The following is a 25540-nucleotide window of genomic DNA, read 5'->3' as shown; positions in this document are numbered from 1 at the left end:
CCCGCGAAGAGCTGCCGTCGCTGCAGAGACCCCGCTATGGCTGTAAGTGCGCCGGGCGCGGGGGGTTCCGGCTGGCCTTGGGGAGCTCCCTCTCAGAGGACGGCGTAGGAGAAGCTGAGGGAGCCGGTTGCGCGGCGCAGAGGGAACTGGAAGGCAGCGGCTGCGCGGCTGGCAAAGTTGGGAGCTGGAGTTGCAAAGGGCAGTGAACCGCGTCCCCCCGCGCCCCCCATTCCTAATATCCAGCTGGCAACCCAGACCCTCCACTCTGCATACCCCAAATGGGTGGGTGGGCAGTGCGGGGTTTGCGCTCTGGGACAGACCAGGTTGGGGTTTTAGGGGTATCAGGTGAGGAGTCCGCGGAGTTCCGGGCCGCCACCGGCTTGGGCCAGGGGGTGGCGTAAGGCACCGGATTCTTCCAACCCAGAAAGAGGGGAAAGTTTGTTTGCTGTGGCTACAGGTGGGCATCACAAGTAGGGCGCCGGCGCACTCTGCTAGTGCAAAGTCGGCTTGACTGGAAGGGCGGGCGTCTCCTCCTGTCCCGCGCCCTCGGACTTCACCTGAGCCGCTAGAGCCATTGGCCTCACAGGTGTGAGTCCCTCCTCGCTGAAACCCCCTAACCCCTTTCCTCCCCGCTCCCCTCGCATGGGAGGATTGCTGTGTGGAGAGGATGCGGCACTAGGCTCCGGGGAATCCGGTGGGAGCCCGCGTGACTTGAACGAGATGGTGTCGATTACCCAGCCAGGGCTGCCCTCGGGAAGAGGTTGCTTTGGCCGATCGTGAGTGGATGGAGCCAGATTAACACTAACCACGTGGCTTCATGTGCAGAGTTCAGAGTCCTAAACATGTGCCAGGAAGCATTTCCTTTAAAACAAACAGAAAGTTGGCCCGCTGTCTCTCCAAGGTGGCCCTGTCAGTGAACCCAAGGCCGAAGACCACAGGTTAATCTTTGCCCAGGCTGGCCTTGGTGGCAGAGGTACCAGGTTTGGGTTAAGGTAGTGATACCTTCAGCAGGGTGTTTTGTGTGTGTGTGTGTGTGTGTGTGTGTGGTTTTGGGTGGTGCTTAAGGCCACTGACTTGCTTAACTGAAAAAGGGCTGCTCAACTTGTGTAGGTTCTTTCCCCTCCTCCCCGCTGGCCTGTCGAAGATGGGAGGTTATCTTTCCTGTGTTACCCTTGCAGTGAGGGGGAGGCCTGAGGGCTATAGCCTCTGTACTCTAATGCATTCAGCAGTTGACTGAGACCCAGCTTTTTGCCTTTTGGTAAACCACACAGACAGCAGAGCTTCTTGGGTTCAAGGAGGAACACTGTGCTCATTCAGTGTTTGCAGTGCCAACCTCAGGTGGGACCCAGCTTTTTGCCTTTTAGTAAACCACACAGCAGAACCCATTGGGCTCAAGGAGGAATGCTGTTCTCATTCAGTGTTTGCAGTGCCAACCTTAGGTTGATGGAAGTACTTTAATGTGACAAGCTCTCAGAACATATGGTGGCTTCACTGTGTCAAATGGTAAGATAACCACAAACTTCTGTAAACTAGGTGAATCTACATGAGCAAATGATTTCTTGCTGTCACATGATTAATGTCGGCCCTCATTAACAATAGATAGTGCCAAATTTCTGTGAATGTGGTACATGAATGCAGCATTTCTGTCAGTCCCTGCATGTGCATCTGTGATGCTGCTTGATTTTCACGGAATAAATCTGTGTTTTAAGTGCACTCCAGAAGAAGCTATCGAGGGAGTCCAGATCTGGCAAGCCTGAAGCCCAGTTCACAGGGCTGCTTTCTTTGGAAATCTTCATCCAGCTTTCCTCACCAATATGGTGTAAGGGGGTGGGTGCCATCTTGTTGGAATCACTCCCGGTTACTTTCCCTCCGCTCATCAAGTGCTGGCATTCATTGGTCACTTAACACTGTCAAAAATGGAAAATATTTGCCTATGTTTCCAGACTTTCTTGTCACCCTGAAATATGAAGGCTTTAATGTGACAGTTATGTCATTAAAATGAACACTTTTATAATTTTGGTTTATGAATGGTGTATTTTCAGTGTATTCAGAACAGATATCTAGCAGAATAGATTTTGGTGTTAATAGGCATTACCTAACATTGCCTATTTATGCAGAAGAGGGCTATTTGGTGTGTTAGTGTAATTTCTGGTTGTTGTTGGCTTTCTGAAGCTCCTATCAACATGAGACTGAAAATAGTGCTGTGAGTTCTTCTTGGGAAGGCTAGGGAAGGAAAACAGGATTGTCCTTGCTCTGTTGTGTTTTAGGGCTGTGCTTTTTCTTGTTTATTGGTTTGGTAAGTACAGGTTCAGTAAAACCTCAAATTATAACGGGCGTTATCCCTAGCATTTAAAAATAAAGTAGCAATACATTGTAATTTCAGTTCTAGTGCTGAACGTTCTGAGTATAAGATGTTTGAGACTGGGCTTTAAACACAAGTTTTTGGTAGTTTGAATTAAGCCATCTATTGCTTATTTTGGGTCTGAGCTTCTGTTCTGCTCTCTCTCCTACCTACTTGAATCATCATTTAATTCAGTAGTTCTTATACAAAGTAACTAAATTAATTCAGCTCAGGCTGTTATGGTCTTTCTCCTCTGTACCAGGCTGAGTGTCTGTAAAAGGCCACATAATAAATTCTACTTGAGGGATTTCTTAATGAGTTCTCCATGAGACCTCTGACTCTTCTCAGGTTTCTGACAGATGCAAGATTGCTGAAGTCTCCCTGATTTGCACACAGGAGCCCTGGATTGAAATTAAATAGACTATTTTCTATTTAATTTCCGCTATTGTTGGCCACATCTTCCTGCAATCTGTAAAGTTATTTTTGTATAATGTTAGTACTACAAACAAAGCTGAAACAATTCAGTAACACAATTCTGAAGGGAAGAGGTGGAAGAAGGAAGTGATAGTAGGGAGCTATTTAAACTAATGCAGACATAGACATAGTATATACTATATATTGTATATATAGTATTTTTCTATACTCAACCAAATTAAGATGACACTTATGCTTAGGTGTGATTTGCAAATAACTTGTGTTGTTGTAATGGATTATGCTGTATCTGCCAAATTAATTCTGAAAACACATTGCTGCCATGATCTGTCGTAAGTTTTGTTCCAGTTACTTGAGAGTTAAAAACACCAGCGAGAGCAAAAAAGGGGTTTGTGACTAGGCAGATGACTTCACTTACCACTGATAACACAATCAACACTTAAGTGACTACAGTGGGTCTCTAATGATTGCATAGGCAAGAACTGTGGTTTTCTACCCTTTACAAGATTTAGAGACTTCCTTTCATGAGATACATTGTTCAAAAAAATGGGGATCAATGTTTCACTGTTTGCTTCTTTTAAAAAGTGCAACCTAAGTCCAGCATGTTGTGGGGGGCGGGGAAGGGGGAGTTGAGAAAGATTCTGGTCGAGCATTTTTTTATTATTTATTTATTTATTTATTTTGAGGCAGGATCTTGCTCTCTCACCCAGGCTGGAGTGCATGGCTCCCTCCCAGCCTCAGGCTGTCCTCCCACCTCGCCCTCCTGAGTAGCTGGTACTACAGGCACACATCACCACACCCAGCTAATTTCTATATTTTTTTGTAGAGATGGGGTTTTGCCATGTTGCCCAGGCTGGTCTCCAGCTCCTGGGCTCAAGCAATCCTCCCTCCTCAGCCCCCCAAAGTGCTGGGATTACAGATGTGAGCCACCACACCTGGCCTGATACTGTGAGCTTTTGAGTACTGCTCTCTGCTCTTGTCTGAATGGTGATGTTACTAAGTTACCCGGAGATTGGAGTTTTGGGGTGGTCAGTGCAACTAAAGTTATCCATCTACAATGACCAATCTGAGATGAAATTTAAGTTCTGAAGTAGTTAAACGTAGTTGTGTAAAAGGGGATTGAATAAGTCTGTATTTAGCATAGCTCAGCTGTAACATCCTATCAGTGCTTTCATTTGAACCACAGAAGGGTATATACAGCCTTATCTTGTGATGCTGTCTTCAGCAGACAAAAAGTTAAGCTGCTCCCTCATATGCTGATGTTTTGGTTGAGCTTTTCAAAAGGATCTTTAAGGTCAACAGCTAAAGTGTTATTTTAGTATGCTTTTAACTTTAATTACACATGCTGTTAGCCAGAATGACTTGTTTAGGAGAGTTTAAGCTTCTAATACTGAGTTTGTTTTAGAATTTAGTGTTATTTGGGGTGTTAGTTAACTCCTTTTTCTCTAGGGAGCCAATGACTTACTATTGCCGTCTACCCTCTCACTACACAAGCTTTTTAATAGCCCCTTCTATTTAAAAGCTGGGCATGTGGCTCACGCCTGTAATCCCAGGACTTTGGGAAGCCAAGGCAGGTGGATCACATGTAGTCACGAGTTCGAGACTAGCCTAGCCAGCATAGTGAAACCTTGTCTCTACGAAAAATACAAAAATTAGCCTGGTGTGGAAGTGCATGCCTGTAATCCCAGCTACCTGGGAGGCTGAGGCAGGAGAATCCCAAATAGGGGAATCCCAAGCAGGGGAAAGCCTTGAACCCAGAAGGCAGGGGTTGCAATAAGCCAAGATCACACCACTGCACTCCAGCCTGGGCGACAGAGCGAGACTCTATCTCAAAAAAAAAAAAAAAAAGGCTAGTATACAAACAGATCTAATGCTTACCATGTCTTCATGGTAACTAAAAGAAAAACAAAGGCCACTCAACGTCTGATTTGATAGGGTCAGGTAAGTCCTACAGGGTAGGCAGTTTAATATGGGATATGCAACAAATGTTTGTGAACTTACCAAGGGCTGGGTGTTTTTTGTGTGTTACTGTTATCATCAGCTCATTATGGCCTTTGAGAGGGCCAGTGGTTTTCCATTTCACAAAGAAGCTGAAACCCCTGGTATTGTGTCAAGGCCACCGTGCTAGCTGGTGGCAGGGGAACTTGGAAGCAGCACTGTCAGATCCTGGAGCCTTTCCCCATTGACTGTTGCCAGTTGGCTGCCCCTGAATCATAAATGTTCACCCCTTCTATGTGTTTCAGGAGTTTGTCATGATTCTCTCAAGATATAGAAACCTCTAGCTATTTATGCTGGATGTGGTGGTGTATACCTGTAGTTACAGCTACTTGGGAGGCTAAGGCAGGAGGATCACACCTGTGATTATACCTGTGAATAGCCACAGCTCTCCAGCCTAGGCAACATAGTGAGATCTGCGCTGCACTCCCCACCCCCCTGCCTGAACCCAATCTTTCTTTTTTGTTTATTTATTTAGTTTTGAGATAGAGTTCCACTATGTTGCCCAGGCTGGAGTGCAGTGGTGAGATCTAGGCTCACTGCAACCTCTGCCTCCCAGGTTCAGGTGATTCTCCCACCTCAGCCTCCCAAGTAGCTGGGACTACAGGCGTGCACCACCACACCCAGCTAATTTTTGTATGTTTTAGTAGAGATGGGGTTTCACCGTGGTGGTCAGGCTGGTCTCAAACTTCCTACCTCAAGTGATCCGCCCGGCTCAGCCTCCCAAAGTGCTAGGATTACAGGCATGAGCCACCGCGCCAAGTGAGACCCCCATCTCTAAAACAAAACAAAACAAAAAATGCCAAAAAACTTGTGGCCATTACATAGTGTGCTCATTTATAAATAGACGCATAAAGTTGATTTTGCTGCTGAATTCCGCGCCCCCCACCCCAAGAAACAGCATAGAATACATGGGCTTTTTTTTTTTTTTTTTTTTTCTTCCCAGACAGAGTCTTGCTCTGTCACCCAGGCTAGAGTGCAGTGGCATGATCTCAGCTCACTGCAACCTCTGCCTCCCAGGTTCTAGCAATTCTCATGCTTCACCCTCCTGAGTAGCTGGGATTATAGGCATGTACCACCATGCCTGGCTAATTTTTGTATTTTTGGTAGAGATGGGTTTTCATCACATTGGCCAGGCTGGTCTCGAACTCCTGAGATCAAATGGTCTGCCTTCCTCAGCTTCCCAAAGTGCTGCTATTACAGGCGTGAGCCACCGTGCCCAGCCTTACATGGGCTTTTTATAGAGTACATCCAAGCTTCATCAAAGATTTTATGTGTACTTAGAAACATCCCATCTCTTACTGTGAGGTGCTGAAGTGAAAGGCTTTTCCATAATAATATAGTGACATGTGCCCCAGTGATTGCAAATAGGATAATCTGTAAAACCTACTTTCTTGCATACAGTGCCCATACCTTAAAGTCCGGGATTGTTGAGAAATCAAGTAGAAACTTGCAGTAGTGTGGCCGACCTATGAGCTTATACTTTGTCACCTTACTGCTCTATTTTATTTTTCTCTCTTGAGAGGCAGTATGGTGTTGATAAAATGGCAAAAGCTTTGGAGTTGAATAGAGGTGGGTTTGAATTCTGACTTCCATTGCCTGCCTCAGTAGCCTTGGGGTTTTCTCCTGTACCTTGAGAGGGTGTGTGGAAATGATATATCTATAGAGGTGGCGGATGTGGTTCCTGGCACATAGTGCTAAACAAGTTGTAATTGTTTCAATTAATCGAGCACCTAATACTAGCAAAATATTGTGATGAATGAAACACCACTTAGCTGCTGACAGCTTACCAGAGAATCTGGGTGACAAGTAAAAATGCTTATACTTTTAGTGCCCTTCCAAAAGTTCTGTGGAAGAGAAGATATGAGAAGGATGGATTTGGATGGGGGCAACGGGAGGGCTTCATGAAAGCTGTGAATTTGAAATGACCTTGAGGAAGGTCAGAGGAAAACCTGAAACGCATGCCAGTATATTTGTACTGTGGAATCTTCTATTTATATAGGCAATAAAGGACAATTGGAGCTGTCCTGAGGAGAGTCACCTGATGCAACTCCTCACTCATGTATCTTCTTGTTCTTTGAGATGGTTTTGAAAAAAAAAAAAAAAAAAACACCCCGAACTTTTCATTAGAGACATGGGTGAGTGCCCAGTGAAGTGAGTGACAGGGGAGGCAGGTGTGGTGAGACGTAGGGATGTGAGCAGTTGGTGCCCTCTCCGCTGGCTGCTCAGCGGCCTCTTCCCTATGCTTCTGGGTTTGGCCATGTCTTTTGGATGAACAGCTTTGCCAGAGAGTTTTGCTGAGGATAGGTGAATTCTCTGAGAACAGGTAAGGAAACGAGTCCTGCTTAGAGCAGCACAAGGATCTTGACAACTGAATTCTCTAGGGGGCGGGGTTTCTGTCACCTCATTTTCTCTCATTCTCTCCATTAATTGTGCCAATGTTGACCTTTCAGATTTCATTGATTTACGGTCCTGCAATGTCCAGCATCCCAGTTTTGTTGAAGAATGACTTAGACTGTTTCCAATTCGTTGGCAATTGCCTGAGGAACTTTCACTTAGACTTTCTGTGGGATTTTACTAAGCTCTAATTGGACCGTCCTTTAATTTTATAATTGCATATTATGTATGACTTCTTCTTGCCAAGGTGCCTAAGAGGAGCTGACAGCTGTTTATTTAGTAAATGCAGTGGTTTTCTTTTCTTTCTTTTTTTTTTTTTTGAGACGGAGTCTCGCTCTGCCGCCCAGGCTGGCGTGCAATGGCCGGATCTCGGCTCACTGCAAGCTCCGCCTCCCGGGTTCACGCCATTCTCCTGCGTCAGCCTCCCGAGTAGCTGGGACTACAGGCGCCCGCCACCACACCCGGCTAGTTTTTTGTATTTTTTAGTAGAGACAGGGTTTCACCGTGTTAGCCAGGATGGTCTCGATCTCCTGACCTCGTGATCCGCCCGTCTCGGCCTCCCAAAGTGCTGGGATTACAGGCTTGAGCCACCGCGCCTGGCCAAAAGAGCAGTCTCTGGAGCAGCAGCAGCAGAGCATCTCCTGAGAACTTGTTGGAAAGGCAGATGCCCAGGCCCCACTCAGACCTGCTAAATCAGAAACTCTGCGGCGGCGGGGCCGGCAATCTGAGTTTTAACAGGGCCTGCAGTTGATTCTGATACACTAGGGCATCAGAAGGGTAAAGGGGCATTTCTGATACATAGTTACTCTTCACAGTGCTTGCAAGTTTTTGTAAAGTAAGTGAAAACACATGGGTATGTTATGGAACTCTTTATTTACAGTATCTCTTGAATGTTTGATTTGTAAACCACATACTAACCCAGGCCTTGATTACTTTACAGGTTCATGTTTATTTTATAGAATTAATTTTGGTATGGCTTTGAGTTTGCTTTTCTTTTCTTCTGGGAAACAAATGTGATTTGGAAGGTGCTGTGGTTTGAATGTATTCCCCAAAGTTCATGTGTTGGAACGTAATCCCCAATGCAGTAGTATTGGGAGGTGGAGCCTAATGAGTAGCGATTAGGCCACCAGAGTTCTGTCCTCGTGAATGGGTTAATGTTGTTATTGTGAGTTCAGTAGAAGGATGAGGCCAGCCTCCTTTTCTCTCTTTCACCCATGTGATGCCTTTTGCCATGTTACGGTGCAGTAAGAAGGCCCTCACCAGATGCAGGCCCCTCAACCTTGGACATCCTATCCTCCAGAACTGTGCGGAAACAGATTTCTGTTCCTCATAAATGACCCAGTCTCAGATATTCTGTTATAGCAGCACAAAACAGACTAAAACAAATGAAAAAGTTTAAAATCTCCACTGACTAGAGATAAAGCAAGGTTAGCTTTCCAGGGATTTCAGCTGGAAGTGAGGCTTTTAGGAGCCATTGGGAAGGCTGAGTGAACAGGAAGCCTTTTTGTGTAAGAAAGGGAACTCTAAGCCTGGAAATTCTGGGCTTTTACTCCCTGGGGGTGGGAGGTGGGGAGCTGGACAGTAAGAATTCATAGATATCCTCCTCCATTTTTTTTCTTTTTCCTTCTAGGACACCTTAAAGTGTTTTTCATTCATTCATTTATTCATTCACAATTTTTAGAACTGTTGAATATGTTAGCAGAGATATTATTTGATAGACATAAGTGCACCCAGGTCATTCCCAAATTGCAGGGAAACTACCAGTCTGTTTATTTTACTATCAGTAAAAGACAGGAGGACGTTTTTATTGTTTATTGCTTGGGCTCTCCCAAAAAGAAGATTTCTGATTGGTTGTTCTTTCTCTATTACTACTAAATCTCTGAAGGAAGACATTTTAATTTTTTTTTTTTTTTTAGTTAGGGTAGTTTATTTCTTGATAATTTTTTTTTTAAAGAGATAGGATCTCACTATGTTTGCTCAAGCTGGACTTAAACTCTTGGGCTCAAGTGATCCTCCCACCTTAACCTCCTGAGTAGCTGTGACTACAGGTGTGTACCACTGTGCCTGGCATAGTTCCTGATAATTTTGTCTCAGTTCTTGTATTTCACTGGCAATATGAATTCAGTCTTTTTTTTTTTTTTTTGAGACGGAGTCTCACTCTGTCACCCGGGCTGAAGTGCAGTGGCACGATCTCGGCTCACTGCAATCTCCGCCTTCCGGGTTCACGCCATTCTCCTGCCTCAGCCTCCCGAGTAGCTGGGACTACAGGCGCCGGCCACCACGCCCGGCTAATTTTTTGCATTTTTAGTAGAGGCGGGGTTTCACCGTGTGTTGGCCAGGATGGTCTCAATCTCCTGACCTCGTGATCCACCCGCCTTGGCCTCCCAAAGTGCTGGGATTACAGGCGTGAGCTACTGCGCCCGGCCTGAATTCAGTCTTAAGTAATGTTAATGCATATCCCAGAGTTGTCTCCAAATAAGTAGACTTGATTTGCATGTAATTGAAGCAACATATATATCACATACTTATGCTTAGGTTCAGTATCTAGCCAGCAGCTTGGTCCCCTGGCACTTAGAAGATACTGAGTAAATATTTGCTGTTATGACAGGTTTTGCATAACATGTCTATACTGTATTGTTTGTCTAAATGAGGAATTTATTTCTATTATCTGTCTAATTAAAGATCATCTCGGCAGCTTTCAGATGCCATGCAAACATTAAATGTTGAGTTTGGATTTGTTTCCATCCCCTGTGGAACTTGGGCAAGTTGTTTTAATTTCTCTGGGCCTCAGTTTCCTCATCTGTAAAATGTAGGTGGAAAATGCATCCTCAAAGGATTAAATGATTTAATAAGATGGAAACGTACTTGCTCAGAGTGTGCTCCCATGGAGTCAACACCTAAAGGGCAGGGATGGTGATGGGAGAACCCCCCTCATTTCCGCTGCCCCTTGGTCTGTATCCTTCCTTACCTTGTTGCCCGTTCTTTTTCACTTTAACAGAAAGTGGATTTAAAATCCTAGCCCTATTTTCTTTTTTTCTTTTGTCTTTTTTTTTCCCTACGATGGAGTCTTGCTGTCACCTAGGCTGGAGTGCAGTGGTATGATCTCGGCTCACTGCAACCTCCACCTCCCAGGTTCAAGCAGTTCTCTTGTCTCAACCTCCTGAGTAGCTGGGACTACAGGCACATGCCACCACACCAGGCTATTTTTTATATTTTTAGTAGAGATGGGGTTTCACCATATTAGTCAGGCTGATCTTGAACTCCTGACCTCAGGTTATCCGCCCACCTTGGCCTCCCAAAGTGCTGGGATTATAGGCGTGGGCCACCGCGCCCAACCCTAGCCCTATTTTCTCTTGAGAATGGGAAAATTCTTAAGTTATCTATATGTAAATACTTCAATCTATCAATTTGGGTGGGGACCAAATTAATCCTTGTGTCTGTATACTTAAAAAACTAATATGTTCTATTGTTTCCAGATACAGCTGATATGGGGAGAACATTTGGGCTTCTGTGTTGCATATTTTGCCATCTTGCAGGGGGTCTTAGAAGTGTACTCTGAAGTTACCAAGCATTCTCTTATTTCATTTAGGCTTCCAAGTTGAAGTTGGTCATTGCTGCTGCTGTTGCTTGTTTAAAAACCTGAGGGTTTATAATGCTATCTAGATGGGAAGGAGCTACTTGAAATGTGTTTTAATCTTTATGCTTGCTTCAGAATGCAGAGTTTGACTTAGCTGCCAGGGTCAGCCAATCTTGTGGTCAACCCAATCCTGCGGGAGTTTAGAAGGGAGGTGAGGAAGAGGAAGTACACTTGGTACACCGGGTTCATCTAACGTCCCTCCAGGCCTCACTGCCTCTACAAAGTTAATGAAGTTTTGTGTTCATAAGCTCAGTGAAGCTCAACTGAGAGGACTAACTGGAATGTTGGAGCCATTAGGAATCGAAAACCTGCACTGCAACTCATGTGCCCAATTTTTAAAAAAATTCTAGTACTTTTCATATAAATATTTGCTAATAATCCCTCTATTATTCATCACCTCCCCAAAGGGGACCATTGTAATCAGCCAGTCTTGGTCCTAGAGATTGTCACTTTTCTGTTCTTTGCCCTAGTCCTACACAAAGCAGGCTTCTTAGGGTGGGATGAGGGGCCTGGTAAGATAGTTGCATAGTCAGCCTCATGAAATATGACTCCCCATTCTCCTGCCCCCTAAACTGTGCTTCTCAGGTAAGATCTAGTAAGGCAGCCCACCAGAGCCTCGCTGCATGTTGAACTCTTAGGAAGTTTGTCCAAGAAATGGTAGTTATGGAGCTAATACAAACATGCTTTTGCTCTCATTCTATTCTCTACTAATGAATTTTATTTTCCACAAGAAACAAGGATACATTTATTTGTAAAGAACATATAAGGCCGGGCATGGTGGCTCAAGCCTTTAATCCCAGCACTTTGGGAGGCTAAGGCAGGAGGATTGCTTAAGGCCAGGAATTCAAGACCACCTGGGCAACATAGCAAGACCCTGTTTCTATAAAAAGAAAGTAAAAAATGAATATATAAAGATAGTTTTTTCCTCCATGGGAGCCAGGGTCACATGAGGCCCTTCCCTGCTTTGGCACTGATTCTAGCGATAGTCTCAAAGCTTTCTTCCTCAGTTCTCCAGTCTAATCTTTGCTATTAGTTTGAATTGGCTAACAGTTTGGAGGATTGTGCTTGCTTATTCCTCTTCATTGTGGACTCTGCCTGTAACTTTTCACATTGGATTAGGGGAACTCTGAGAAAGAAATGGAGCTTATAATGTGCTGCTGTGTTGTAGCTTTGATATCTCTGAAAATGTGTACCTTTCTCTGCTAAGTAGGACAAGTAAGACAAACCAAACAGGGAGGGACATCCTCAACCTCTGGACATGTGAATATTTCTAGAAGGTTATGCAAATGTCTTTTTAGAAGTTGCCTTTGGGAAGAGGGACTGGGGGCAGGAGTGGGAATATGATTTGAAATAGTTTTCACTATATGCTGTATTACCCTTTGAAAAAATAAAGCAAATGTGTGTTTTTGAAAGATCAGGTTCTACATTTATTACTCTGAGAATAATGTGGACAAAATAGAACAGCAATAAAATCTACGAGGAGTCGGGACTGTATCTTTTGGTCAATGCTGTAACCCCACTGTCTGGTACATAGGTCAACATGTCAGCAGTGATTCTGTATAGGTAATGAGATATTTTGTGATTAATATTTTTTCTTCTTCCTCAAATTTTCAGCTATACATATTTTTATAGTTAGACTATAAAAGTTAAGTTGGAAAAATTATAACAGTTACCCTTTTCTGCTCAAGATACAAAGTTCTCTTTAGCTACAAACTCTGCCTTATGAAAATTAGTCTGGAAGATAGATCTGTTATTATTGGAAGGATTCAATGGCTATCTAATTTTCCAAGTGTGTATGTGTGTACATGCATAGAGAATGAGGGACAGAAATGTTAAGAGGCCCAGGACTCTATAGTTGTTAAGCCATTGTAGTTAATAATTTGTGAAAGGGGCTGGGCACAGTGGCTCCCGCCTATAATCCCACCACTTTGGGAGGCTGAGGCAGGCAGATCACTGGAGGCCAGGATTTCAAGACCAACCTGGCCAATGTAGTGAAACCCTGTCTCTACTAAAAATACAAAAACTATTAGCTGGGCATGGTGGCATGTGCCTGTAATCCCAGCTAATCCGGAGGCTGAGGCGAGAGAATCCCTTGAACCCAGGAGGTGGAGGTTGCAGTAAGCCGAGATCACGCCACTGCACTCCAGCCTGGGCAACAGAGAGTGACTGTCTTAAAAAAAAAAAAAAAAAAAAAAACGTGAAAGGAAAGTGTGCAGGAAGCAGATCTGTAAAAGGTAGTAATAAATCAACTAGTGTCCATGGGGAAATAAAGGTTGTGACATAAAAGTGGATTGTTCTGTTGACTCACAAAGTGAACTCTGAAGAGCCTGTGAAGAGATGAACCACTCATGACCATTCCTTCATTCAACAGGAGGTGCTAGATGCCATGTATAAGGTGGAATTTACACAGGGTTCATGACCAAATGCCTTCAGGGGTCAAATGTGATCACAGCCTGTATAAAATAATAGGAAGCTTTGGAGTGTCTCTCAGCTGGAGAATGCATTTGCTACCTTAGTCACTCAAATTGGAAGGAAAACATTTGTGAGCAGTATACAGGCAAAACAAGATAGATTAGTCTTGTTTAGCATCTTGGAAGCTGCCACTGGCCCCAGCATTATGCTGTAAAACAGAGGTAGCCATGGAAGTACTGTCACCCTAGACCAATGAGAGACGAGAAGCACTGTGATAGCAAGACCTGCATCTAGCATCTGAGGACTTAGACTGAGGTGCCACTTACTGTGTGATATTGGGTGTAACTTCTTCGAGCTTTTTTTTTTTTTTTGAGACGGAGACTCACTCTGTCGCCCAGGCTGGAGTGCAGTAGAGTGATCTCGGCTCACTGCAGCCTCTGCCTCCCATGTTCAAGCGATTCTTCTGCCTCAGCCTCCCAAGTAGCTGGGACCACAGGTGTGTGCCACCGTGCCTGGCTAATTTTTGTATTATTAGTAGAGACAGGGTTTCACCATATTGGCCAGGCTGGTCTCAAATTCCTGACCTTGATGATCTGCCCACCTCGGCCTCCCAAAGTGCTGGGATTACAGGTGTGAGCCAACGTACCTGGCCTGAGCTCTTTTTTATTTTTAGAAACAGGGATCTTACTCTGTCACCCAGGATGGAGTGTCGTGGCATCATCACAGCTCACTGCAGCCTCTACCTCCTGGGCTCAAGTGATCCTCCTACCTCAGCCTCCTGAGTAGATGGGACCACAGGCATGCACCGCTATGCCTAGCTAATTTAAAAAAAGATTTTTTTGTAGAGACAGTCTTGCCATGTTGCCCAGTCTGGTCTGAGCTTCTTTCTACTTTTGAAAAATGAGTTTCTATTTCCTCTACCTCAAAAGGGGGTGAGTTATGGAGGATTGCTGAGAAAACTGTTCAAGGTGTGTGTGTATATGGTGAGAAGGGATTTGCCACTTATTTGAATAATTCACTGGTGAAGTCTTATTAGTGTTCAAACGGGTTTATCATTTAATCATTACCTCAAAGGCAATGCTATAGTAGCTTTGTGACATATGTTTTAAAATAAATAAATAAATAATTATTTTTGAAATGAAGTCTTCCTCTGTCACCCAGGCTGGAGTGCAGTGGCAGGATCTCGGCTTACTGCAACCTCCGCCTCCCAGGTCCAAGTGATTCTGCTGCCTCAGCCTCCCATGTAGCTGAGGTTACAGGCGTCTGCTACCACGCTGATTTTTATATTTTTAATAGAGATGAGGTTTCACCATCTTGGTCAGGCAGATCTCAGACTCCTTACCTCAAGTGATCCACTCACCTCGGCCTCCCAAAGTGCTGGGATTACAGGCGTAAGCCACCACGCCTGGCCTATTTGTTTATTTTTTGAGACAGGGTCTGACTCTGTCACAGGCTGGAGTGCAGTGGTGCGATCTTGGCTCACTGCAACCTTTGCCTTCCAGGCTCAGGCCATTCTCCTGCCTCAGTCTTCCAAATAGCTGGGATTACAGGTGTGTTCCACTACGCCCAGCTAATTTTTGTATTTTTAGTAGGAGATGGGGTTTCGCCATGTTGCCCAGGCTGGTCTTGAACTCCTGAGCTCAAGTGATCCACCTCCCTCAGCCTCCTAAAGTGCTGGGATTACAGGCGTGAGCCATTGTGCCTGGCTTATATGTGCTTTTTTTGAAATGGTGTTTGAAATGAGATTTTCCTGGCTGGGCGCGGTGGCTCATGCCTGTAATCCCAGGGATTTGGGAGGCCGAGGCAGGCAGATCATGAGGTCAGGAGTTCAAGACCAGCCTGACCAACGTGGTGAAACCCCGTCTCTACTAAAAATACAAAAATTAGCCAGGCATGGTGGCATGCGCCTGTAATCCCAGCTACTCAGGAGGGTGAGGCAGGAGAATCGCTTGAACCTGGGAGGTGGAGGTTGCAGTGAGCTGAGATTGCACCGTTGCACTCTAGCCTGGGCAACAGAGCGAGACTCCATCTACAAAAAAAAAAAAAAGAGATTTTCCTTTCTCCTTCAGCTTGAAAGGCAACATTTTGCATTTTGGTAATAATATCTTAGAGATTAACTTTTTTGAATCCTAATATATGATTTTTAGCCAGATTCTTACTTGTCCATCTTAGCATTTCTTTTACTAGGAAATGTGAATTTTGAAAACAGAAGCTAATAGTAAGAATCTCTGAATTGAGGCTGGACCCGGTGGTTTATGCTTGTAATCCCAGTACTTTGGGAGGCAGAGACGGGAGGATTGCTTGAGCCAAGGAGTTTGAGGCCAGCCTGGGCAATGTCAGGAGACTCCGTTTCTACAAAAAATTTTAAAAATTAGCTGGCATGGTGGCATGCACCTGTGCTGTCAGCTACTCGGGAGGCTGGCCCAGGAGGAGCACTTGAGTCCAGGAAGTCCAGGCTGCAGTGAGCTGTAATCGTGCCAGTGTACTCTAGCCTGGGTGACAGAGTGAGACTCCATCTAAAAAAAAAAAAAAAAAAAAAACTCTAAATTGAAAAGACTTTAAGAGTAGTTTCTTTGAGACCCATGCTGTATTTCATCAAGGAAAACTACTGTGCGAGGGAGGGGACACCTGTATTTTTAACACTGGAGGATAAAGCTTGGGAAGGCAATTCTGTCTCCTAATCTGATGACAGAGATCCTCTCTTTATAAAGCTTATGGCTTATTCTTAGGAAAAGTAGGGGGGTGAGTGTGGAAGATAGTGTGACTGGGGTCACTTAATGCTTGAGAAGGTTTCTTAGGGCTGCTGGGTGTCAACAGCCCGCCAGCCTCCCACTTTGATTACACGTCCTTAACTATGATCCACGCCAGCATAATATCCCATCTTGGATTAGAGATCGTAATAGTTGTCAACCTGGCTACCCACTGGAAACTCCAGGGGAGCTTTACCAAGAAATGCGTGTTCCCTGGATGTCGTCACCATTCTCTGTTTATTTGGGGGATAGAATATTCTGGCATAGGTGTTTTTATTTTAAACTTATTTATTTATTTATTTGACAGGGTCTGGCTCTGTTTTCCAGGCTGGAGTACATTGGCATGATCTTGGCTCACTTCAGCCTCGAACTCCTGGGCTCAAGCTATGCTCCCAAGTAGCTAGCACTCCAGGCATGCACACCACACCTGGCTAATTAAAAAAAAATTTTTTTTTTGGTTGAGATAGGGTCTCACTATGGCTTTTTGTCTTGTTTTGTTTTGATGGAGTTTCACTCTGTTGCCCAGGCTGGAGTACAGTGGCCTGGTCTCAGCTCATTGCAACCTCCGCCTCCCAGGTTCAAGTGATTCTCCATGTTGGCCAGGCTGGTCTCGAACTCCTGATCTCAAGTGATCTCCCACCTCAGCCTCCCAAAGTGCTGAGATTACAGGTGTGAGCCACCATGCCTGTCCTTACTAGGGTATTATTTTGCTTTGTTTTTCTTTTCTTTTCTTTCTTTTTTTTTGTTTTTTTGTTTTTTTGTATTTTAAACATTTTCAAGCTCTCAAAACCTCAAAGAAGGATACAATGAACATCCATTCCCTTCACTCAGCTTTACCACCTGTTGACATCTTGCCACACCATTCCATCTACAGACACTGGGATGGCTCACCCCTAAGTCTTTCAGCACACATCTCACATACTGAGAAGGACATTCTTCTCTCCAGCCTCATCCTCAGTGTTACCATTACTGTGTGTTCAGTTCCATTGTTCAATATAAATTCCACATTATGATTTCCCCGCTATGCTTTATAGCCATGTTTTAGGACCCAGGTAAGTGTCTCACATTGCCTTTGGCTGTTATTCCTCAAGGCCTTCCCCAGACTGGAACAGTGGTCCCACCTCCCTCTCAATGCAATGACCCTGAATCCTCTGAGGAGTCCAGGCCTGTTTCTGCCAGGTGCATCACATCAGGGACCTGTGTCCACCCTCCCACTACTGGTGATGAATAGATATTTTTAAAAACCTCCCTAGGAGATTCCAATGTGCAGCCAATGTTTGAAATTAATTGAATTAATTAAATCCACCCTACTTTATTTGTATGTGTTTTGTTGTGATAAATACACATAAAATTATCTTTCTTACCATTTTTCAGTGGACAGTTTTATGGCATTAAGTACATTCACATTGTTGTGTAACCATCATCATGATCCATCTCTGGAACTTTTTTTTTTTTTTTTTTTGAGACGGAGTCTCATACTGTCGCCCGTGCTGGGGTGCAATGGCATGATTTTGGCTTACTGCAATCTCTGCCTCCTGGGTTCAAGCGATTCTCCTGCCTCAGCCTCCCAAGTAGCTGGGATTACAGGTGCCTGCCACCACGCCCAGCTAATTTTTTGCATTTTTAGTATAGACGGGGTTTCACTATGTTGGCCAGGCTGGTCTCGAACTTCTGACCTCGTGACCCGTCCGCCTTGGCCTCCCAAAGGGCTGGGATTACAGGCATGAGACACCGTGCCCAGCCTCTGGAACTTTTTTATCTTCCCAAACTGAAACTCCATACGCATTAAATAATAACTCCCATTCTCTCTTCTCCCAGTACCAGGTAACCACCATTCTACTTTCCATTTCTATGAATTTGACTGCTCCAGGTACCTCATGTAAGGGGAATTATACGGTATTTGTTCTTTTATACCTGGCTTATTTCACTTAGCATGTCTTCAGGGTTCAACCATGTCATAGCATGTGTCCGTACTTCTTTTTTAAGGCTGAATAATATCCCATTGTATGTACAGGCCACATTTTATTTATCCATTCATTCATTGATTGATACTTGGGTTATTTCCACTTTTTGGCTATTGTGAGTGCTGCTATGGTGAACATGGGTGTACAAATATCTGTGTGAGCCTTTGCTTTAGTTTTGGGTATATACCCAGAAGTGGGATTGCCAGATCCTATGGTAATTCTGTTTAATTTTTGGGGGAATTGTATACCTATCACTTTTTAATGGAGTAAATTGAAGAACACTTTGAAGAATGAAGTATCCATGACTTGAAGGAAGAAGCCAATTAGAATGCCAGCCTTTAGGCTCCTGTTTGGATTGCCTCCTGGGAGGTCATGTGTAAATTCATCTTTTCTTTACACGAGATAAAGAGCAATGGGTATAAAGTCTAGCTGTGACAGCTGGGTGCAATGGCTCATGCCTGTAATCCCAGCACTTTGGGAGGCTGAGGCAGGAGGATCACTTGAGGCCAGGAGTTGCAGATCAGCCTAGGCAACACAGCAAAACCCTGTCTCTGCAAAAAAAAAAAAAAAAAAAAAATTAGCTGGTCGTGGTGGTGTGTGCCTATAGTCCCAGCTATTTGGGAGGCTGAGCTGGGAGGATCACTTGAGCCCCAGAAGTTGAGGCTGCAGTGAGCCATGATAGTGTCACTGCACTCCAGCCTGGGTGACGGAGTGAGACCCTGTCTCAAAAAAAACCTAGCTGTGGCAAAATTTACTTCTTTGTGACCTCGGGTGTGATCTCAGATATGCAGGACAAGGGTTACAGTTTTTCATTTACATTAATCACAACTTTTTAGAATTTTTAGAGTTTTTGATTGTTAACTTAAATAGTGCGTAGGCAACAAGTTGCCTTTGGCCTGCATAAATAGTGTAAAACAAAGTAACAGGCTGCCTCTTGTGGCATATGGGATTTTCAGAATAGAATATTGTTTTGTTAACCTGGCTCATCCAAATACTGTGTGATCTTGAGCAAGGTCTTAACTTCCCTAGCTCATGTTGTTTAGCTATAAAATGGGGATAATAATGGTAATTATTGATTGAAATAAGCTAATCTATGTGCTTGGTGCCTGGCACATAGAAAGCATTCATTCAGTGCAAGCTATTATTTCCCGTTGATTTTAAAGGTGTTTAGACAATCCCAATAAACCAGAAACTGGTATTTTTAAATGAGTTATTACTCTTTTATGGGAGGTGGCATCTATTTAACTGTCTTTAGATGAGACTGACCTGGAGGCTCTAGAATGGTGTTCTTAACTGGAGCAAAACATAGCAGGGGCATGTGAGAGCTCTAGCATAACTGTGGCTTTAAAGTAAGCAGAAGCTATGTATTTCCTAAGAGTGAGTGTTGGTAATGTTTAGAGATTGCTGAGGCCACAGGGTCCAGATTAAGCAAGTGTGTTCCGGGGAGTCTGACTTCACTGTGCTTTGACTGAGGTAGATCCAGGACTCCACAGGCAGCTGTTTTTGAAGGCTGATCATTCTTCCACTCCTTCACTGGAAATTAGCCAAGAATTATAAAAACAACAGTTTAACTCCATGCAACCAAGTGGTTGTCTCATAATGATTAGTTTGGAGCTTGTGCTAAGTACTCCGTGTGGAGTTCCCAGGATTATTTAACAAGAGAAATGCTGGCTGTGCAGGAGAGCCTAGTAAATTTTGAAACGCAGACAATCCTACTTCAGTGGAAAATCCTGATCTTAACCCTGAGTCTCTGGTCTGTCTCTGGCTCCCTTGTGCAATCTGGGGGGATTGTGCTTCATGTCTGGTAGGCGAGGACAGGTCTGTGAGGAGGAGGCATGTACACACAGCTCTTAAGAAGTGGGGACCGGCTTCTACACTTTCTGCCAGGTTAATCTCAAATGGTGCGGATAGTAACAAACACATATGATGCTTCTATATGCCAGGTGCTGTTTTAAGCACTTTGTGAGAATTGTCCAATTTAATCCTTGTAACTAAACTCTGAGGTTGGTAATGTTATCCCCATTTTATAGGTGGGAAAACTGAGGTGCAGAAACATTAAGTAACTTGCCCAAGGTGCAGCTAGTAAGTGGCAGAATGAACCAGGCAATGCTACGCCAGGTTTTGTGCGTATCATGCCTGTTGAATACAAGCTAGAAAGACAGCTTTTGGCTACTTGGTACTCTGTCTTCTGAGTAATTTATTTGTTTCCTGTTTGTTCCTGCCATAAAAAATTACCGCTAATCAACTCAGTATAGCCATTAAATTTGGAAAATTTTAGACATTCTAAATTTTTTGGCACAGTGACTGTCTAATCATGAACAGCGATGTACATTGCCAGGGAAGAAGCTGTGAGTTATTGGGGTTGGCTGGTACCTGCTGTTAAAATGGTGTTTGGTCGGCCGGGTTCGGTGGCTCATGCCTGTAATCCCAGCACTTTGGGAGGCCTAGGTGGGTGGATCACAAGTTCAGGAGTTCGAGACCAACCTGGCCAAGGTGGTGAAACCTCGTTTCTACTAAAAATACAAAAATTAGTCAGGTGCAGTGGTGGGTGCCTGTAATCCCAGCTACTCAGGAGGCTGAGGCAGGAGAATTGCTTGAACTTAGGAGGTAGAGGTTGCAGTGAGCTGAGATCGTGCCACTGCACTCTAACCTGGGCAATAGAGCAAGACTTCATCTCAAAAAAAGAAAAATAGTGCTTGGTCATCATTAAAGCTGAGAAGTCATCACAAAAACAGATGAAGAAGAAAGAGTGGGAAGAGTGCAGAAGTAGCAGATATGCAAGAAAGGATTTAGAAATATCAAAAGGAACATGAAGCCATGGTGGACACTGACCTAGTGAGAGACAGCACAGTAAGAGTATCACTGTTCAGAAGAAAGTAACTCATGATGATAATTTACACTGTCTCTCGGTGATTTAAAGTGTATTCAGCACATTCTGGATAGGGATGGGGGAAGCATGGAATCCTTTATAGAGCAATTTTCTACCACGTTTATATTGTAGCACCTGTAGATTTAGCCAACAGTTAAACAGAAAATAGGCTCATTTAGAAGCTCTTTAATCAGGCAGGATGGCAGAGATATATATTGTTCTTAACATAATTTCTATAGCAACAGGACTTTCTGAGATAAATCCATAACTCAGTTATGAATATCCACTTTCTGGTTTTTGCCTTGGGTAATCAAAAACAGAGACTCAAATTTGGGACTGAGCTGTAGAATTCGTGAGGGGCTTAAACACTGTTTTCAGTGTGTTTATCCCCCTCTGCCGTCATTGTCCTTGTCTACTTTTATTTTCCCTTTACTCAATTTTAAAATTTCTTTTATTTATAAACCTTTTTTTCCCCTAACAGATTTTTTTTTTTTTTTTTTGAAGACAAAGCTTTGCTTGTTGCCCAGGCTGGAGTGCAATGGCACGATCTTGGCTCACTACAACCTCCGCCTCCATGGTTCAAGTGATTCTTCTGCCTCAGCCTCCTAAGTAGTTGAGATTACAGGCATGTGCCACCACAACTGGCCAATTTTGTATTTTTAGTAGAGGTGGAGTTTCACCGTGTTGGTCAGGCTGGTCTCGAACTCCTGACCTCAGGTGATCCACCTGCCTAGGCCTCCCAAAATGCTGGTATTACAGGTGTGAGCCACCATGCCTGGCCCTAACAGATCTATTTTTGTAAACCTCCTCAAATATTTTTAGGAAGAACATGAGATATAAAGTGTTCATTGGACAAGCAAGTGGTTGGGCTCCTCTCTGTCCTCAGGGAGCTGATTTTCTGATAGGCGACATGGCCCAGTGGCCCAGAGCTGGACTCTGGCTCTGTCATTTGCTAACGCTTAGCTCTGGTTTCCTCTCCTGTGACCTGAAGTAATGAAATTGTAGTACCTGCCTGATGGCATTATTAGGACAAAATGGAACAGCAAATATAAAGCACTGTCACAGAGAGAGTGCCCAGTGAGAGGAGGAGGAAGCATTCTGTGAAGAGGAGACAGGCTGTGCCCAGGCCTGGCCTTAATGCGCACATGCATGCAGGATTGATTAGGGAAAGGAGAGCACAGCACATGGAGGGTCTGCACTGCCATGGAAAGCAAGGATTCTGGAGACACTGAGAGGCATCCACAGTCAGACCTTTCCTACTCCTGCCTCCTCAGCTTTCTTTATCTCTTGCAGGACTCTAACCCCCTGCCTTTCTTGCTGTTTCTTTCCCTGCATTCGCTTAATCCATCTGGAGACTATGCTAGCTCAGTTGGGGCTGCCCTCTCTAGCGGTTCCAGCGGGACTGAGGATCAGTTCAACACTCATAACACTGGTGACCACTATTCTGGGAGAGAGATTCTTCATTAAAATTTTATTGCTTGATTTCCTTTTTCTTCTCCATCCTCTTTATTTACTACCTTCTGTTATACATAAACTTTGGAAGTCTGAATAGCAAACAGCTGTTAATGTTGCCATTGGAGAACCACGGACCCAACTTAAAATAAACTGATTGGTTTATAATGACATGGAGAAACGCTTATTCATGAAGCAAAAAGGCAAGATACACTGTAGGGAAGTTAGAACCTAAATAGTACAGGGAAAGGACTGGAAGGAAATGTGTCAAATTGTTAACAGTTGTTTTAGATAGAATGATGTTTCCTGTTCTGTAGTCTTCATTTTTCCCAGAGAGACTTGTAAGTATTATAAGCAAAAGAATAAAAAAACCCACATTAGTTCTCATATTATTCTTTCTGATTACGAGAGATGAAGTTCTCATCTGCTTGGACTTGACTAATGTGGGCTAGTAGGTCCCAGGTAGGCAGTGTTGATGGGATGAATGGCCAGTGATCATTTTGCTGGCCTTGCTTTTCGGTTATGTTTTACCTGAGCCTCTGAGCTCCATAACACCACTTGTGCCTCATGAGTCAGTGCGTGCGTACCACACAGAAATGTGAGTTGTTTGTGCATATTGGGGTTAGAAACTGGAGGATAGACTCAGTCTGAAGTGGAAATTCTTGGGTACTAACTTCATGGATCAGTTTCAGAGCAGGTTTTCCCATGGTCTGTGCCAGTATCCTCAGTCTTGATGCTCTCAAGTCAACAGGATTAGAATGTATTTGCACAGTTCTGGGTTTCCCTTCATCGGCATCCAGTCACTTTCAGTGAGCAGAATTTCGGTCAGCTGGCACATCACCAGCAAGGGCCAAATTAGACATAATTGCACATCAGTTTCACGTTAAGGTCTGTGGCTTAATGTGCTCTGCAAAAGCATGCCAGGCCTGGAGCTTTGTTCTCCCTGGGAACAGTGTGCCCCAGAAGAAAGGTTACAGTATAAATCATCATCCAAACCTAGAAACCTAGGAAAGGGGGATTCTGTTAGTTTTTCTAAGGCAACCGTATAAACTGTGCCAACCCTGGGCAAGTCAGGACTTATGGTCACCCTGTCCATAAGGATGGGTCTGTGCAATGACATTCACTTTCCTGCACAGTCTTTACAGCAACCTTTGGAGCAGAAGGGAAACCAAACAGTTGGAGAGGATGCCACAGCATTCCAGAAAAGGGGAAGCTGGGTTCCTTTTCAGGAAAGTTGAGCTAAAAATAGAACGTCACCATTCAACAGTTGCTCAGGCTCTTCAAACACTGGGGCTTGTGCCATTGTTCCTTTTCTTTGCATTTCTTATGAGTCCTGGCTCCTTTTGCTTTGTGTTGTAAAGGAACTGGTCTATGTGCCGGGTCTGCTGGGAAGCAGCCCCTTTAATACACGAAGGACGCTGGACGAGAGGATCACTAAGGCCCCTTCCAGCTCTCACAGTCCATGATTTTATAATAGGTAACCTAAGGCCTGTGCTGCATGGGTAATGAGGAAGGACAAGTAGGGGCCCTTCTTGATGAAAGGACAGGGCCCCTGCCCCTCCATCCCAGGCTGTCACACACTCAATGGCAGGCTCTTCTCTGAGCCAAGCGGGGGAAAACCATGGAGGGTGTGTGTGTGTGTGTGTGTGCGCGTGCGTGTGTGTGTGTGTGTGTGTGTGTGTGCAGGACTTCACTGAAAAATGAGTTGCATAGTGGAGTGATCAGTACATAATGGGTGGTGGGCACTGAGAGAGAAGAGAAAATACCATTACAGTTAATCCTGTAGGTCAGGGTTTCTCAGCCTCAGCACTGCTGATGTTTAGGATTGGACAATTCTTGCTTGTGGGGTGCTGACTTGTGCATTGTAGGATGTTTAGCATCATCCCTGACACACTCAATTCCAGTTGCAGTCCCCTTCACTTGTGACAACACAAAATGTTTCCAGACATTGTCACATGTCCCTGGTTAAGAATCACTGTTATAAGTAAAGAAACAAAATTGTTTTCTGGACATTTCTTTTTGTGCAGCTGTGTGTTGCCCGGCCAAGCTCCCACCTTAAGCTTTTATAATACCATTTACTGGACCAATTAGTGTTGTGACGGTGGGTGGTGATTTAAAATGAAATACCCTCACTTTCATGCTCTTGGATTTGGCTTTGAAATAAAGTGAGCTGAGCTCTCCCTCCTCCCCTTTCAAGAGTGCATGAATAATGAGGTCCTTCTGCCGGGAATAGGATTATGCTTGTTCCCACAACTTAAAACTATTTTTTCAAAATTTCTACTGTGACTAGCATCCTAGGTTTTATCCTGACAGAAACGTTCCATTTTAAATGGGGGTTCTCTAGAACCATGCTTCCCACACTTGAATACGCATGTGTCATTTGAGGATTTGGTGAAATTGCAGATTCAGTTCCCGCAAGTCTGGGCTGGGCCCCGAGACTCTGCGTGTGTAACAAGCTCCCAGGTGATGCCGGCACTGCAGGTCTCCAGGCCACAGTTAGTAGTGAGGTTCTGCTATGGACCAGTTCTTGACAGTAAAAGAAAAGTTGGCACATACGTCCAGGAGGATGAAGAAAGGCTCTGCACGGGGGCAGCGTAAGCTTTCGGCAATCTGTCGTGTGCAGGGCTGCTCACAGACCCTTCTGTGCACTGGAGGTGAGCCCCGGAGCCTGTCTGCAGCCTTGCAGACTGTCAAGCAGTGGGAGGACCAATGCCTGCAGCGCCTTACCTGGCACTGAGGGGAGCAGTTTAACAGGACAGCCTGAGACAGATGGCTGCACCCCCTGAATGGGCACTGAAGGGACAAAGCAGCCCCAGAGAGGCAGCAGCTTGAACTGTTAGACTCTGAGCTATTTGGTGGCTCCCTGGGTGTGGTTTGAGCAGAGACTCACAGAGGAGAACTAGCCCCTCAGAAGGGCTTTGGCCTGCCTTTCTGCTTGTCCAGCTCTGCAGGGCGATGGGCAGCCAGACACCTTCTTTCCTAGCTCAGTGCTGCCCTTGTTACCCTGAAGGCTTTGTTGCTGTGGGTCTGCTGGGTACCTGGGAAGGGAGAAGGAGTAGGGTGTGGTATCGGGCACCAAGTGAAGTGAGTAAAACGTTTAAATCTGGTAATGCAAAGGAAGATGGGGAGCCCTGGAACCCACTGTTCTGTGCCAGGACTTTGCTTTGAATATCATCTAGATGTGTATAAGAGACAGGCTGGGAATCATCTGAAAGCTTCTCCACCTATATGCCTGATAGGTGGGGTGGGATGACTTGAAGGCTGGACTCAGCGGGGGCTGTTTACCAGAGC

General features: G+C 44.6%; 1 protein-coding gene across 1 annotated transcript in view; it reads left to right on the top strand.

Annotated features, from left to right (window-relative positions):
* The first annotated feature begins 871 nt into the window (after positions 1-871).
* The window catches only part of IQGAP2 (IQ motif containing GTPase activating protein 2), a 331348-nt gene continuing 306679 nt past the window's right edge, over positions 872-25540 (top strand). Inside the window, exon 1 of the mRNA XM_011996387.1 lies at positions 872-973. The gene's annotated coding sequence lies outside the window, so the exon portion shown is untranslated. The remainder of the gene's footprint in view (positions 974-25540) is intronic.

Source organism: Mandrillus leucophaeus, unplaced genomic scaffold (genome assembly GCF_000951045.1).
Source record: "Mandrillus leucophaeus isolate KB7577 unplaced genomic scaffold, Mleu.le_1.0 Scaffold114, whole genome shotgun sequence".
In the NCBI taxonomy this organism is placed as follows: Eukaryota; Metazoa; Chordata; class Mammalia; order Primates; family Cercopithecidae; genus Mandrillus; species Mandrillus leucophaeus.
This window is presented reverse-complemented; position numbering and strand designations above follow the sequence as displayed.